General features: G+C 44.1%; 1 protein-coding gene across 2 annotated transcripts in view; it reads right to left on the reverse strand.

The window, feature by feature from the left end:
* The window catches only part of ATRNL1 (attractin like 1), a 2,333,760-nt gene that overhangs the window by 1,564,519 nt on the left and 753,899 nt on the right, over window positions 1-15,342 (reverse strand). The gene's annotated exons all lie outside the window — the stretch shown is intronic.

Consider the following 15,342-nt stretch of genomic DNA (forward strand, 5'->3'; position numbering starts at 1 on the left):
CAAAGATAAGCACAACAGGGTAGCACTTAGGCCGAGGGAGTGCTACTTGCTTCCTCTACTCACCACTTCACATTCAAGAGCTGCTTCATCGCTTATATGCTCAACCAGGTCAAGCACTCCAGCATGCATCTCACCATATCTGGCACCCAAGATTAATATCTCAAGGGCATATCATAACAAGGTCTTGCTCACCTGGATCAGTAAATCACAACTCATGACCAAAAAAGAGCTCTTACTTGCTAGCTGATCAAACTCTCAGGAAGTCTCTCAACCCCTCAGCTACTCTCAAAGAACGCCATTGACTCTCTCTAGCCATCTACATCACATAGAGCAGTACATTTGAGCGCTCCACCATAAATGGGAAGCCAGATTAACACCTTCAATGAGCTACATAACACTCAATGCAGAAACAATCAGGCTCTAGAAAAAAATATTTAAGAAGATTAAAACAAGATGCCCCTAAGATCTTAAAATGTCTCCTCACTCTGATTTGGCAGACTACCTCACACCTATGCTTCAAGAGTAAATTGTAGGCCTTCCCCTTATTGTAACCCTTCATCCATGTGTACTATTCAAGATAATAGACGCCAGCTGATAATCCCCCTTGTCCAGTCTGCATCCATTCCACCACCCCCTGTACTTTGTTCTATATGTGCACCTACTGACTTGCAACTAGGACCATGCTCTAAAATCCCCAAACATACCTAAATACATCTTTGAGCTTCAGACCAGACCCTGAGGTAAGAGGCAGGCAAGATGTCAGGCATTCTTCAGCTTTGCAGCAAAGGTGCGGGACTCTAACCAGGTCCATGTCCTTAAGGCTGCCATCACTTTCCAGCTGAAGACTCATCTCTTTGAGCAACATGTTGCACAGTTACTGCCCATTCACTGAACTCACCATAAACAGAATCTCCCATCCCCCATGCATTCTCTCAGCCAATATGTCTCCTTCATGTGCCACACTTGTGTTATCAGTCATGTATAAGGCTTAATCCCCCACCTTACATGTACATGTTCCCCCCTTGTACTGACTCCTCAGTGTGAACCATTTCTATCTGTAAAACTCTGGCACCTTGCTGTTGCCTTGCAGTTAGGTTCCTGCTTCAACCGTAAGTATAAGTTAACATCCTAAAAACAGCACGTGCCCAAGCGTATACTGCTACATCTTTACCCATCATCATCATTAATAGTCTTTATTTCATATATAGCATAAAAAGTATAACACAACCAGGAGCACAATATAAAAAGCTAAAATACTCCGTTAATAAAATCCATGGTTATTTACATTTTATAAAACATGTTAAAAAGTATAGACTTACTGAAAAATTGGTCTAAGTAAATATTATTTACCAGTATATAAAATAAATATAAAGAAATCTATTTTAAATAAACACATTTTTAATCCCTGGGTGTTAAACTGTCAGGCAATCAATGCTTAAGATGCTGCCTCCCTCTTTTCATGGCAGACCATAAAAATGACCATAAGGCATTACAAAATAAAATGATCAAGTAACACATTCAAAAACATAGAGAGCTGGGTGACACTGTGTTAACTTCATCCTGTGCAAAAGCAGTTCAATTAATATTTTTATTTCATTAATGTACAGTTTGCAAAAAAATAAAAAAAAATGCAGATTAGACTGATGGGATTCACCATCGCAGGGACAAACAGGAAGGGCCTCGATAGAATATGTATTAGTTGGGTAGCCAAACATGAGTGGGATATAATTTAGCCGAAATCTGGCAAGTATGAATCTATGCTGATGGTTAGAGACAAAGGTTAGATATGAACAGAAGTTAATGGATATGCTAGGAGCTAACTGATATTGGATGACCATCATCTTACTACGATTAGGCTCCCACCTATCACTTTCCAGCTTGGCTAATAATAGTCCCTTCAATTTGGTCCTCGAGAAGTTAAGGCAACTATGCGGATTCTCGAATATGTTTTGCTGGCTAATGGACTTTAAAGTGCTCTTGATATATTGCAGCCACACGATCTTTGCTTCTTCATCAAGCTTTAGACAATTTTTCAGAATGTCTTGAGTCGGGTTTACAGATTCCCTCCAAAAAGAATGCCACAACAAAATCGGAGCAATGCGGACATTATCTGTAATGTACGGTACTCCCAACTCAGTGTGGCAGTTGAAACTGCAGCAGGATTGTGGTACGGCCAACAATCCTTTTAGAAAGCCATCCTTTATTAGTTGCAAAAGTGTTATGTCTGCGAACCCCAGACAGCTGCCCCGTACGTGGCAGCAGAATTGGATTTTGCTAAATAAATCTTTTTAATTGCTTCCAATGGTGTAGTACCTATCTTTTTCATGAATCTGTAGATGGCTCCAATGCGGTTTCTAGTTCGATCCCTCCATTAATCACCATGTGTTGCCAGATGTTCTTTCTGTCAAACAGGACCCCTAGGTAGGAGAAGGTATCCACCACCTCCAGGCTTTTCCCTGCTGTAAAAATACTGATTGGCTTCTTCATTCTCTGGCCTGCCACAAGGACGAAAGATTTTGTCTCATTGACTCATATTTTGTGTATTCCCCTATCAGTCTTTGCAATGCGGTACCAGTCCTCGTCACTCAGCAGGACAGCGTCATCCACATAAAGGTGAATCGGAACACGGGCTGAGTTTACTTTAGGGACATCCACTGTAGTCTCCACCAGTGCCCCTTCAACACAATTGGTGTAAATTGAGAAGAGGAACTGGGCGAGCACACAGCCCTGTCTGATACCCCTAGAGATGCCAAACTGTCTTTTGCACTCCCCATCCCTCCCGAATCCAACTCAGACGGTAACCTGTGAATACATTACCCGTATAAATCTTATTAATGTCAGCTCTATTCTCATACCTGCAATAATTTCCCATAACTTTGAGTGAATGACACAGTCAAAAGCGGCTGACAAATCCATAAAGGCAATGTAAACATGGCCTTTCTTGTCCACTGTATACTTCGAAAATAGCAAATGTAGGTTATGGCATTGATCAATAGTCCCTTTTTCTTTTTTAAAGCCGAACTGTGACAGAATTAAAATGTTCCTCTCTTGGGCTTAGGTCTCTAATCTATTCAATAATACCCGTCCCATTAGTTTAACTGTGCCATCAAGTAACAAAAGGGGTCTATAGTTTTTAGCCAGGGCCTTATCTCCCTTTTTACAAATGGGAATTATGACTGACTTTTGCCATGAAGAGGGAATACCCCTTTTGGCTATACCATTAAAAACAGATGTTTGAAATGGGGCCCATAGATCCGGGTTATCTAAGAAGAACTCGATGGAAACCCCATCAGGGGCCTTACATCTACTACACTGTTCAAGTCCTAATCTCACCTCCCCCCAAGTCAAAGGACAGAACGTCCTCATTCATAATCTGTGCAGGACAAGATGGCTGAGAAATTCCTGCTTCTAAGCTACCAAAAATCTTCTCAAAAAGTGTCACCCACTCTTCCTCATTCGCATGAAGTTCGAGGTTAATATCGGTGTCAGCCTTGAACAAGCATTTACAATGCAATGGTCTCGGCATTGTTAGAGCTATTGGCATTGCTCATGATATTATTTTTGTTTATGTTTTTGTTTTTAAAATATTTAAAGAAACGGCATTGTTATTTACAATGTCAATAGCTTAATCACTCTCAAATGCGAGACCTATTGCATTTGCACCCACACACAGAGCCACACACACAAAGCCACCCACACACACAGAGCCACCCACACAGAGGAACCCACACACAAATAGAGCCACCTACACACACAGAGTTACCCACACAAAGACAGAGCCACCACGCATAGAGCCACCTACAAAAAAAGCCACCCACACAGAGCCACACACATAGAGCCTCCCACACACACAGAGCCACCCACACACACACAGAGCCTCCCACACACACACAGAGCCACCCACACACACACACACACACACACACACACACACACACACACACACACACAGAGCCACCCACACACACAGAGCCACCCACACACACACTTCAATGAAAGACGGCTACGATTTCTAATACAGCACTATTTAAATAATTATTATTGGCTCCGTTACGGAGCTCTCAACACAAACTAAATTGTTGCTGCTAAAGATCAGGAATTTAGTTGCTGACTCACCTGGGCATCCTCCAAAATAAATTGGCCATTGGCCATTAACGTTATGTGAGAGACTAGTTCATTCATCCCACAAATGTGGGTATATATACATATATACAGGCACAAAGTCAGTGCAGCCCGCACTCAGAACAAAACAGTGATACTTCAAGCAAAAAAGGGGATTTATTGGTTCATAAACCCTCCGTGATGTGTTTCGGACCGCTATACCGTCTTGATCACACAACGGAGTGCAACACACAAGCGTCTTTACATACATGGAAGTAGAAACCAACATAGGACTCCAAATTGTGTACAAACAGTGAAAATAGCGGCCATTTTGAAACGTGTTTGAACTGATGCCTTTATGGTAAACTCAGTTTGTATTGGCGCATGGTCCTGCTGCGGCAATCTGCTTTCTACTTCTGGAATTTTGACTGACGCGTGTGCAGTATTTTTACAATTGTACATCATTGTTTTGTATTATGATCAAGTACGTTACAAACCGATCTCAGTAAAGAGAGAGCAGTTAAATCTCGCAAGCGCAGCCTTCGCTAGCCGAGACCTAAAACCCACAATGTGCTGCTAAACAATTGGGAAATGAGCAGTCCGAGTTTCCTGTTCAAGAAAGCAGGCTAGACTTCGCTGCAGCGCGATTTACGTGGGGTGGGGCGTCTCACCTGTGCACCGTGGACGTGATCTTGACCGGCTTACAGAACTGCGCCCATTACAGTGCCGATTGCAGGTAGTTATTGCTGTTTAATGGATGTGCCTGGCTAGTGGATTGCACTGGCCCACCGTCTGTGCCCACAATAACGTGATCTGGTCTCTTGGGGTGCCGCTGTTTCGGGCGGGGCGGCCTGTAGGCCGAACATGTGGTGTGCATTACAGCCTCCCGGTCATTTTACTGCCGTTAGCTGCCATCCCACCAGGGGGGTTAATTACAGGAAAGCCGTCTACGGATCAGCAGGCTGCAAAGTTGACATCCAGTCTAGGGGGGCTTTCTCAGCACCAGCTGAAAAAAGGCACGCGCCCTGGGGTGTCTTGTGTATGGGGTGGCGGGCGGGGCCATAACGTAGGCTTCAGTAACTGCATAGATCTATGTGGCTTGCTGCAGGTATAGGGTGCCCTCTCCACTGGAAGGAGCAACTTGACTGTGCCGTGTCCCATACGTAATTGTAAGTCTAGAGGTAGGACTGCCCCCCCCACCCCCCTTCACGGGGGGTGGGGGGGGCGTGGTGCAATAAAGCCTCATCTGTTCTTAGAGTGCTTCCGGTGTTTTGTAACCTCTACATTGCTAGCGGAAGCAGCTGCCGTTCCTCGTCACGTGCTGCTGTTCCTGTGGTACCCGAGGTTAGGTGGGGTCAACAACCGCACAATGTCTTCTCCGTTCCAGTGGTCCCACCTCCCCTCCCTGCGTGCGTGACTGCGCGTAGTCTAAGCTCTGCCACCTCACGGGTTGCATTTCACGCCTCGGAGCTGCCCGGAGCTTGACTGCCATTTTCCGTATTTACAGAAGCAGAGGAGCCCCCAGTCGTCTGCTCCCCACTAGGGACTTTTCTCTCAGTAAATGTTTGTAGATTAAAGTCTCCTCAAGTAATCCGGGCCGAGCCTCCAGCTGTGCAAGCGTAACCGCTCTCTGAGGAAGCCGCGTGCAGCACGGTATTAATTGGCACCTTTCAGCCGGGTGGTACCTTGCGTGGAAGCGAGCCTTCCGCAGGTAGACATTGTGGACCGAGCCAGACTCTCTCTCTCTCTCGATGTATTTCAACAGATAAAGAAAACATAATGCAGCAGCCGAAGCTTGCTGGTCCGTCTTGTGGCTTGTGCCCGCCATTACATGGCGTCGGAGGCTGGGATTTTACAGCCCGTCTCCCTGTGCTTAGTTACCCCATACCGTAAGGAAAAACTACAGAGAATCGCAACCAGGTTGCAAATGTAGCAAGTTATCCTTTTCCAGAGGTTTCTCATCGGAAGGACCTGGAGAATATAAACATCCATGGCTATGTAATTTTGGGAGTCAGAGACTCTGGCAATTTCTCGGAGTGCTTGGATGGCAGAATTTCAGAAGGGCAGCGGCTCCGAAAAGCACCCCTCTTTCTCCGAGGTAAAGCAGAAATGCCTCGGAGAAACGCAGCTGCGTTTTCGGATTGGGGGGCGTGTTTTTCTTTCTCTCCTCTTCCCATTGGCTGGAATGTTTACATTCCAGAGGAGAAAAAAAGTAAAAAACACACCCCGAATCCGAAAAAGACGGGGATTAAACAGACAGACGCCCCTCTCCTCCAATGGGTGGCCTCCGTTTAGGAAGCCAGCCAATGGAGAAGAGGGGCGGGTTCAAGCCCCTTACTAAAAAACATTAAATCTCGCGAGCGAGACTGCGCAAACGCAGCCTTCGCTAGCCGAGACCTAAAAAGGGAGTGTTAATGACAGTCCAGAAGTCTCTACTCTTCTTCGACACCACTGCCTGTTGTAGAGTGTCCCAAGCCTCTTCCTTCATGACTTTCAGCCTGGCTTCCCTTGCCTCTTTGTAGGAATGGCGTAATGTCCTGACTAGCAAAGGGTCCCTAGGCTTAGTCCTTAGAGCTGTATGAAGGTTTTTAAGTGCTTTTGTACTGGCACCATCAAACCAGCTAACAGTTTTAGGATTATGGGGCCTATTCGATCGTAGCAAATTATGTTTAATTTCTTGCGATATGTGCTCAAAAGCAAGCAGGACTTCCTTTCCGTCAGGATTTGGGTCTAAACTGGTCATTACCTCCCGATACATTTCGCCAATAATAGATCAATCTATTCCCAATAATACTGCTAAATATGCTTAATTTGGTACATACTAAAAATGTTAAGTGTGTTACTATATACACACTCCTACAATAACACTTAGTGACTACAGCATATAAGCATACTAGTGTACACACTGGAGCTGCAAACAGACATACTCGAAGCGTAGTTACACGCTACCTCGAGTGGTTGCTAAAGTTGGAAAGCATGCCTGCTTCACCATTCAGGAAAGATGCATAGCTTCGCGGCTTTAGAAATCAAGGAAATAAACATACTTAAAGTAGCGACTGAAACTGGCAAACCCGCGCGAGGCATACCACCTACAGTCAGCCCTGTTTACAGCATTTTACACACAATACGAGCACAGCGTCCCTGCTCGAAAATGGAACCCTCCCCACTGTAGTCAAGAAACTTTAGCGCGTGAAGGTAGGCATTGTCGCGTGCAGTTATTAGTGCATTAGGGCTGTACCCTTCGAACATTGCAGCGATAAACAGCCAATGCCGCCCCCAGGCCGAGCCATGGCGGCCTTTATGGCGTTAAGTGCTCGGTAATACATAAACTGTAATCTATTGCAGCTGCTGCTCGACACACTCTCCTGGGTACCGCACGCGGTAAAGGCATTCGTAATTATACTTTGAGTCGGTGAGGACCGAGCGTGCATCACGCTCTTTTTCACCAGATCTCAAAATGTGACGCACAGCGGGCAGATAGCGCGCGCTGCTGCGAACAGCAAATCCGCTTCCCGGTACAATTTCGTATTGCAGCCGTCCTGCAATTTGCAAGGCTAAATATGCGGCTGTGGGAACATCTAATTGCGCACCTTGACTACCCTGTGGATTCCACAGGGGAAGCCTAAACAGTCCCCGCGGAGACCGTCCCAGCCACGGGCAATTACTGAGAAGGCTGCTAGAGCAACAAGCAAAGTGTCCATCAGACTCAGGCGGTATTACAGCATCATAGTCAGTGGCCACTGTGCCCTGCACACGTCACAGTCCTGCGCCACTGATTGTACACATCTGTGACCTGGGTCAGGCCCACTCACCCTCACAAATTAGTAATGCAAGAATTAACCAGGTGCAACAAATAAAGGAGGGGGATGCCCTATTGGAAATTCGAATTTACCTATACCAGTATTTTCAGCTGGATCCAGCTGCAGCTCATGGGGTTTTAAACTCCGGCCTATTTGGGTTTGATTCAGATATAATTATGCAAGAAAACGTACATTTAAATTAACTTTCCAGGTGTACGCGGGGTCCTCTAAATGTGACAATTCTCTGCAGAGCGGTAAACTCACATGCATTTAAGCAGGTTTGTGACACTTAACCAGTAGATTTTTGTTGGTTTTTAGGTTCGCTTCCGGTACCGTACAACTCACTTTTGCACGTGAAGGCAGCTTCAGTCACCCATCGAAAGCAGAAGTGCTCTGACCATTTTCTCACACTTGGAGCACAACGTTCACCTGATGGATCCAGGTGCATATTTACAGACCGAAATTAATATGTGAAAGACATGACATCGAAAGTTAAGATTTTTTGGGCATTCACCTCGGTGGCATTGAAGGACCTGCCTTCCATTCTAGCACAATGAATTTCTGTCACTGTAAGCAAACAGGGGCAGGAGCAGCATCAGGGCTGGGATGAAACCTGCTCTGCTGAAGACCAGGGCCAGTGCCACCCACTAATGGCATAAGACGTAAGGCACAGCCCTGAATGGCACAAGCCCATAAGGATTAGTCTTTTGGACACCATGAGCCAAAGAAGGTCTCTCAGATATTCAGAAGGTGACGTCACTTGAGCCCTCGAATGAGATGAACAGCAGATTGTTGTATTAATTGTAGATGAACAAGACGAAAGAAATATAAGATGCCCAAGATAAAGTGAATTACCAGAAAATGTTTGAGAGAAGGAAGCCACCTGAATAATTTGTTGGGCCGTCAATAGGAAGAAGTCAAAGAAATGCATCAAGGTTCTGAGTATTTAAAAACATGGGGCGGCACCGTCCTCAATTTGACAGCCAGAGAGAGATGCGCATTACACTGATAACCGAGACTTTGGAAGTTTGTGACTAGAGTGGGTGCATGGTCTATCCTTGTAGCACGGAGGGGAAGATAGAGCCCGGGCACCAGAGTCAGATCTTCAGGTTCGCTGGAATTTAGGTACAGAGGTTTCATGGCTTTTCAATTGGAAATGGCCAACATACACTACGTAAACCCGGTATCCACCAATGCATAGAAACTAAACTGAAAAAGTGAAAGAGAGTGGCCATGAGGGGGGAGAACCACATTAGCATGAAACTAGGCTGGTAAGCAGAAGAGCACTATGGAACACCACCCGGAAAGGCGTTAAAAAAACATAAAAATGGTGTAACAGATGCACCATGAACAGAAAGAAAGCATAGGGGGAAGGTTAGCTCCAAATCCCATACCATGACGACTGAACAGAGAATGCAGAGGTTGACAGTGTCCATCAGGATCAAGGCCACGACATGCCATTTACAGAACTCTACGGAGATTCTCACTGACGGTATGTGTACAGGTAACTATAGTTTTCTTTTAGCAATTACAACTAATCGGTCACAATTATTGTGTGCCTACTGCCAAATTGGAGATTGCTTTTTGATACTTTCTTTATTTTATCTGCATAATACCAGTGTGTCATAGTGTGTACTGAAAAGTTTCAGTACCAACAGTCAATTTGTTTTACACGCCGTCTTCCTCAATGACTTACCATGAACAAACAGGACTTCATCAAAATTCAAAGTTCCAAATTCACTGACAGCGTGGCATGAAAGGTGCACATTATGCTTTAATGTTATAAAAATGACCTGATAGAAGTATTGCATGATCCCTATAGGAGCAGAGACGAGATATGTTACCCAACCAACATGAGTGGCACCTCAAGATGTCTCGAGAGCAGGTGTGAACCGCTTGAAGAGGTAATGTGGAAAAGACACAGTAGTGGTACGCTAGTCGAATTTATGTCGTTACTACGCATTCCGTTGCAACGCATGCCTTTACCACGCATGCGTTACAACGGAATGTTTTTTCTTCGCATTGCCTTTACCTCGATTTTTCCTTTACCCCGCTTTTTCTTTTTTTTGGGGGGGGGGGGGGGGGGGAGACCCCCCCAAGCCCCCTTTCTTCTTTCTTTTTCCTTTCTCTTAGGTCTTCGCCGACACTAAAGAAGGACTGACGCTTTTTTTCGGATGAGGAAGACGTTGTTCCGTGATGACGTTGCTTGCGTGGTAAAGACGTCGTTGAAGCAATACGCGTTGTGAAGACGTTTACGAGGTAAGTGTTCCGTTGTAAACGTAACGCGTAGAAAATGCTTCGTGGTAAAGGCTGTTTCCCACGCTAGTCCTCCGGTCTCGGCTTGTAGTAACAGTGGGCGCTTCTGGTAGGTCCCTGCCTGCTCTGGGCATGTGGTGACCTCAAAAGCATTTACACTTGGAAATCGATCCACCAAAGCATAACACAAAGCCCTCTTCAATCAGGAAGGTAGGAAAGCAAATTTCCAAAGAAAATGTGCTCTTCAGAAGATAACAAACAAGGCCTTGTAATTGTGACCATCAAAACACATGGCTAATGGCAAACATGATTACCAACAGAAAATGTGGCAAAACCAACAAGTCACAAATATTCATAGGCTCAAATATATTAACTACATCCCTTCACAAGGGAGGAATAAAATGCAGAACCAACATAGGGAGATTGTTCTCTTCATTACCTCCTAAAAGCTTTAACAGCTGAAGAGAAAATGTATTCAATTTATCTGCTATTTTATAATGTGCAAGAGGTAAGGGGATGCCAATCTGTAAAATAGGTTAATATACATTCGCTCATATCATAGTCAGTCTCAGCAGGGGCACTAGAGCCCATCCGATTCTGATTTTTTTCAATTTTCTCCGCGCTCCTCTTCAGAGAAGACTGAAAAACATGGGTGTGAAAAAGCAACTAAATCGTGTTCTATCAATGGCCAATAGTTCAAAATATATACGTCTATATATATATATATATATATATATATCCACTAAAAAAAACAAAGGTTAAAGTAACGTTCTAGGTGAATATGTCCGTTATAGGTGAGTATGTCGGTGACAACATTAACATTTTGAACGAAACAAAACACAGAAATGCAACAGTTATAGTTAGCAGGGCTAATGATAACATGCACCTGCCATGCACTGCTTATGACGTCACACATTCAAGACATCATTTATGAGATCACTGATGACGTCCAAATAACATCATTGATAACATCACTCATAAGATAACTGTTTACTTCATCCAAGCTTCTTTTGCACACATTGCTCTATAAACTAATATAGTATTAGAGGTCTGAAATTAAGTACAAAATAGCTCAGAATAACATGAAGTATCATTAATGCCCTCACCGCTACAACTCCCTTGGGTATAGAAACCATGGGTTATGTCACTGACATATTCACCTAACTATAACGTTACTGTAATATATGTTTTTTTCAGTGAATATCTAAGTTTATTTTTTAAACAAAAGCAGATTTTTTTATCACACCTAATAATAATGTTAATTTAACCTTTGTGTTTTTTCAGTGAGGTTCTATTTTTTTTTTTTTACATAAAGTAATATTTTTATTACCATACATAAAGCCAGCCCCTGCCCCGCATGTCCTTCACCATGCTTAGCATAAGGTCGGCCTTCAGGCCTCAGGGACCCCAACCCAGGGCAAAATACAATAAAAAAAGGGGTGGGGGGCCGTTCAGAATCCATCCCGAACTTTATTAGGCCCAGGGGATCCCATCTCCCAGGGTTTTTTCTTAAAGGGGTGAGGGGTCGCGGTACCCCTGTCCCCGAGCCAATAAAGGCCCCCCAGCAGCCTAACCAGAGACCAAAACGTATAAAAAAAGGGGGGGTATGTGCCTCACCACACCCCATCTCCCAGGGCCTCCAAAGATTAAAGGTGGGTGCGGAAGTTTTATATTGTTTTGACAACTGAAGTTTTATTCAAGAGTTATATTATTGCCACATACCAATGGTTTCCTTGTGGAAAAGCTTATGCTTAACACTTAAGGTCTGAATTAGTTATGGTGGCATGCCATTGAGAAAAGTTGTACGTCTGTTTATTAAGAAAAGTTATGAAAAAAACAGTCGGCCTGACATATTGATTGTGAAAAGCAGAAGTTAAAGTCAGTAGGGATTTATGGGTGAATTATTATTGCTCTGTATTAAAGCCTATAGCTGGGTAATTTGCTGTATGAAATCTCATGGATTCCTTTGTAGTGAAGGATTTTGGTGTTTGTTGCCCCCTCGGACAAACCCTAGGGTTTCAATGATTTTCACTTCAATAATTCTTGCTAGAATTGCTTCAGAAGGCATGACAGTCTTAGCTGTCTGCCTGGATATTATAATACTAATACACAATTAAAAAACATGAAATAATACATACATCCATATAAAATAATATTTCAAAATAGATACATAGAAGGCCTTTGGTTCAACAATTTACTTCCATTGGCCCGAGTGTCTTTTACATGCTGCTTCAATCTTTAAATGACTTATTCAGTGCCTAAACCCATCAATAACGTAAAGGCACTTTCATTCATAAGCAAGCTCTTGAAGACATGGGCTTTTATATGTATGCAGAATAAATGTGAGCTGTATTTAAAGCAGTAGCAGCTGCTACCCCCTACAAGGGGGGTAGTGGGGCGGCGGAGGGGGAGGAGATGGGGAGTGAATGAAAAAGAAAAAGAGGACTTACCTGGAAAGACCGGCCACCGTCTCTTCCCCGTCCTCATCCTCTTCCTTCTTCCTGTCGTTGGCCGTTGTGATTGGTCTGAGGGGGTGCATGTTAATCACTAGGCTGTGTAATTCAGCCTGGTGGGAAACATGTAAACTGCGTATGACTGTCTGGATGACCCAAGAGGGCCAGACAACCAGTCATGCACACTTAGGGAGTGCAAAACATTCCCCTACCCCGCTCTGGCTAGCCCCGTCCGACACTAACTGCAATAGGAAAAGCAAAATGATAATAACGTAACGTTATTTTCATTCTATTTTTCCTTTTGAGCAGGGGCGACGCTTCTCCACCATAGCGGAGGAGCCGCCACTGATTGAAAGTCCATTCCAAGCCTGGCAATTCTACTATAGGTTGTCGACACTCCATTTTTCTGAAGCAGGATGGCCCAGAATTTTCTGAAGCTTAATCAAAATAAAACTTAGACGTTAATAACCAGAAACTATCTATAGAAAAAGCAACCGTCCTTGCAGCCGGATATTATGGGCCCAGTTCCTTCGTCTATGAATACAGTGAAACACCAGGGGGTCTTTTCAGATGTCAATCTTACCTTAGTCCCTCAAATTAACATGTCTGCAAGCTACTGTTTCTGGCACCTTGAATGTCTGCAGAAAATGAAGCCCTTTGTCCCTACAGAACTTCACAAACAAGCCATCACTACTCTCATCCAGTGAGGCTTACATAGGCAAACTCTGGCTACTTTGCCTTTCCTAAAAAGTTTACCAGAAGACTAAAGCTGTTCCAAAATTCAGCTGCTTGAGATACTGCCCAGATAACTTCAAGGGAGCACTATACCCGTCTTACTGAGTTTTTACTGGATGACAGCAGCTCAAAGAATCAAATTCATATCTCTTGCCATTGTTCACAAGGTAATCTATGGCAGTGCTTTACTGTTTTTAGCTAAAAGAAAAATTCACATTCGCTCTCTGGCAGACATTTAGCGTTCTAAGTGGCAAACTCTTGTTAGCTATCTACAGAACTCCTTCTACCTCCTTATGGGTGAAGAGATTCTTCCTTTGCAGCAGTAAAATAATGGAATTTACTGCCCACTGAACTCTATACCCAACCTTCTGTGGTTCGGTTTAAAAAGGAATTAAAATTGTATTTTTCAAAAGCACTTTTAATTTACAGAAATTTCTATAAGTGAGATCTGGGTCTAACCTGCGCCAAGAAGCTTTGGTGATTGTGTGCTTTATAAAAACTGTAAACATGAACATAAATAGCTGTCGAAAAGTAAGAGGCACATACACCTAAAAGTTAAGAGAAATGTGGCCCAAATTCAGACATGTCTCTTCTGCCATACGATGGACATCTATTACGGTTTTAAATTGAAGCAAAAATTGCTTGAGTGAGTATTTAGTAATCATTTCCAACGCCAATATGAGGATATTCTAGGCTCAAAGTGGAGTTCCATCCTTATCTGTTCGGCTCAGGCAGGACCCAAAGCATGACTGTGGTCCAAGGGAGCACGCTTATTGAACATGAGAAGTTGCCATGCAAAATGGCCAAAAAAGCTGAAATCATTGAGGGACCCTAACACTCCTACAATATGATCATTCAGACTTGCGAGTACCCTAGGTAATGGTATGCAAATATGGGGATAAAGGACTGCATTTTAGGGGTGGGGCACCTAGAGACACCAGTGTGCCTGGGCGGTCTTCCGATCTCCTAATGAGCCCAAGCTCGCTTCCTTTTAGATCAGTCAAAATACAGGACGGTAGTCTTTGCTTATATTGAGTAGGGATGAACTTGGAGACCGGGTCTCAGTAGTAGGTACTCATAGGGCCTCCAGCATGATATTGGTTTTGCAAGTTTTTTATTTATTTAAAAGGTTTTATATAGTGCTGGCCAGACTCGAAGGTGTTGAAGCGCTTTACAGCAGATAGGAGAGAAATCACATAAAAGAGACAAAGGTAAGCATAAGTGTTGAAAAGTCCCAGTGTGCAGTGCGTCTGAGGTGCGTCATTGAGGTAGAGCGGTCCAGAGGTAGTCTCGATGCGTGCACAAAGTCTTGGGCTAAACCTTCCTCTGAGAGACGATGAACAAGAAGGGGGTTAGGGAGCGGGGATGAGGTAGGGTGTGGTGGAGCATTGCCTGGTGGCTGCAGAGTGCAAGCTTGTGCGGTTCAGTTTTCAGTTTGGGAAGGCACGGTTGAGGTAGAGGTCTTTTAGGAGTCTTTTGAATTTTATAAAGGAAGGGATAGTCCTGATATCTGCAGGGATGGAGTTCCAGATTTTGGGTACGTTTCCTGCGAAGGATCGTGCCGCGGTTTTTTGTTTGTGTGTTTTCAATGGGATGAGTAAGAGGGTGCTGGAGCTCCTGAGGTTTCTTGACTGGCTGGCTTCCTTGAGTTTGGAGACCAGGTATTCCGGTTTCCCTGTATGCAGGGATTTGTGCGTGAGGCAGGCAGTTCTAAAGCTGGCACACATTTCCACTGGGAGCCATTTTAGTGCTCAGAGTGCGGGAGATAAGTGGTCATATTTTTTGACTCCGGTGACCATTCTGGCAGCAGCATTGAGAGTTGTTTTGAGTGGCGCTAAGTGGGAGAGAGCTGTACCGGAGAGGACTGCGTTCCCATGGTCAAGTCTAGATAACACCAGTGATTGGGTGGCTTGTTTGAGGCCCATGGGCGGGATGAAGGGTTTAATTTTATTGAGAAGCTTCAGATTGAGGAAGGCACTCTTCACGGACATCTTAAT

The sequence above is a fragment of the Triturus cristatus genome, chromosome 1_2 (assembly GCF_964204655.1).
Source record: "Triturus cristatus chromosome 1_2, aTriCri1.1, whole genome shotgun sequence".
In the NCBI taxonomy this organism is placed as follows: domain Eukaryota; kingdom Metazoa; phylum Chordata; class Amphibia; order Caudata; family Salamandridae; genus Triturus; species Triturus cristatus.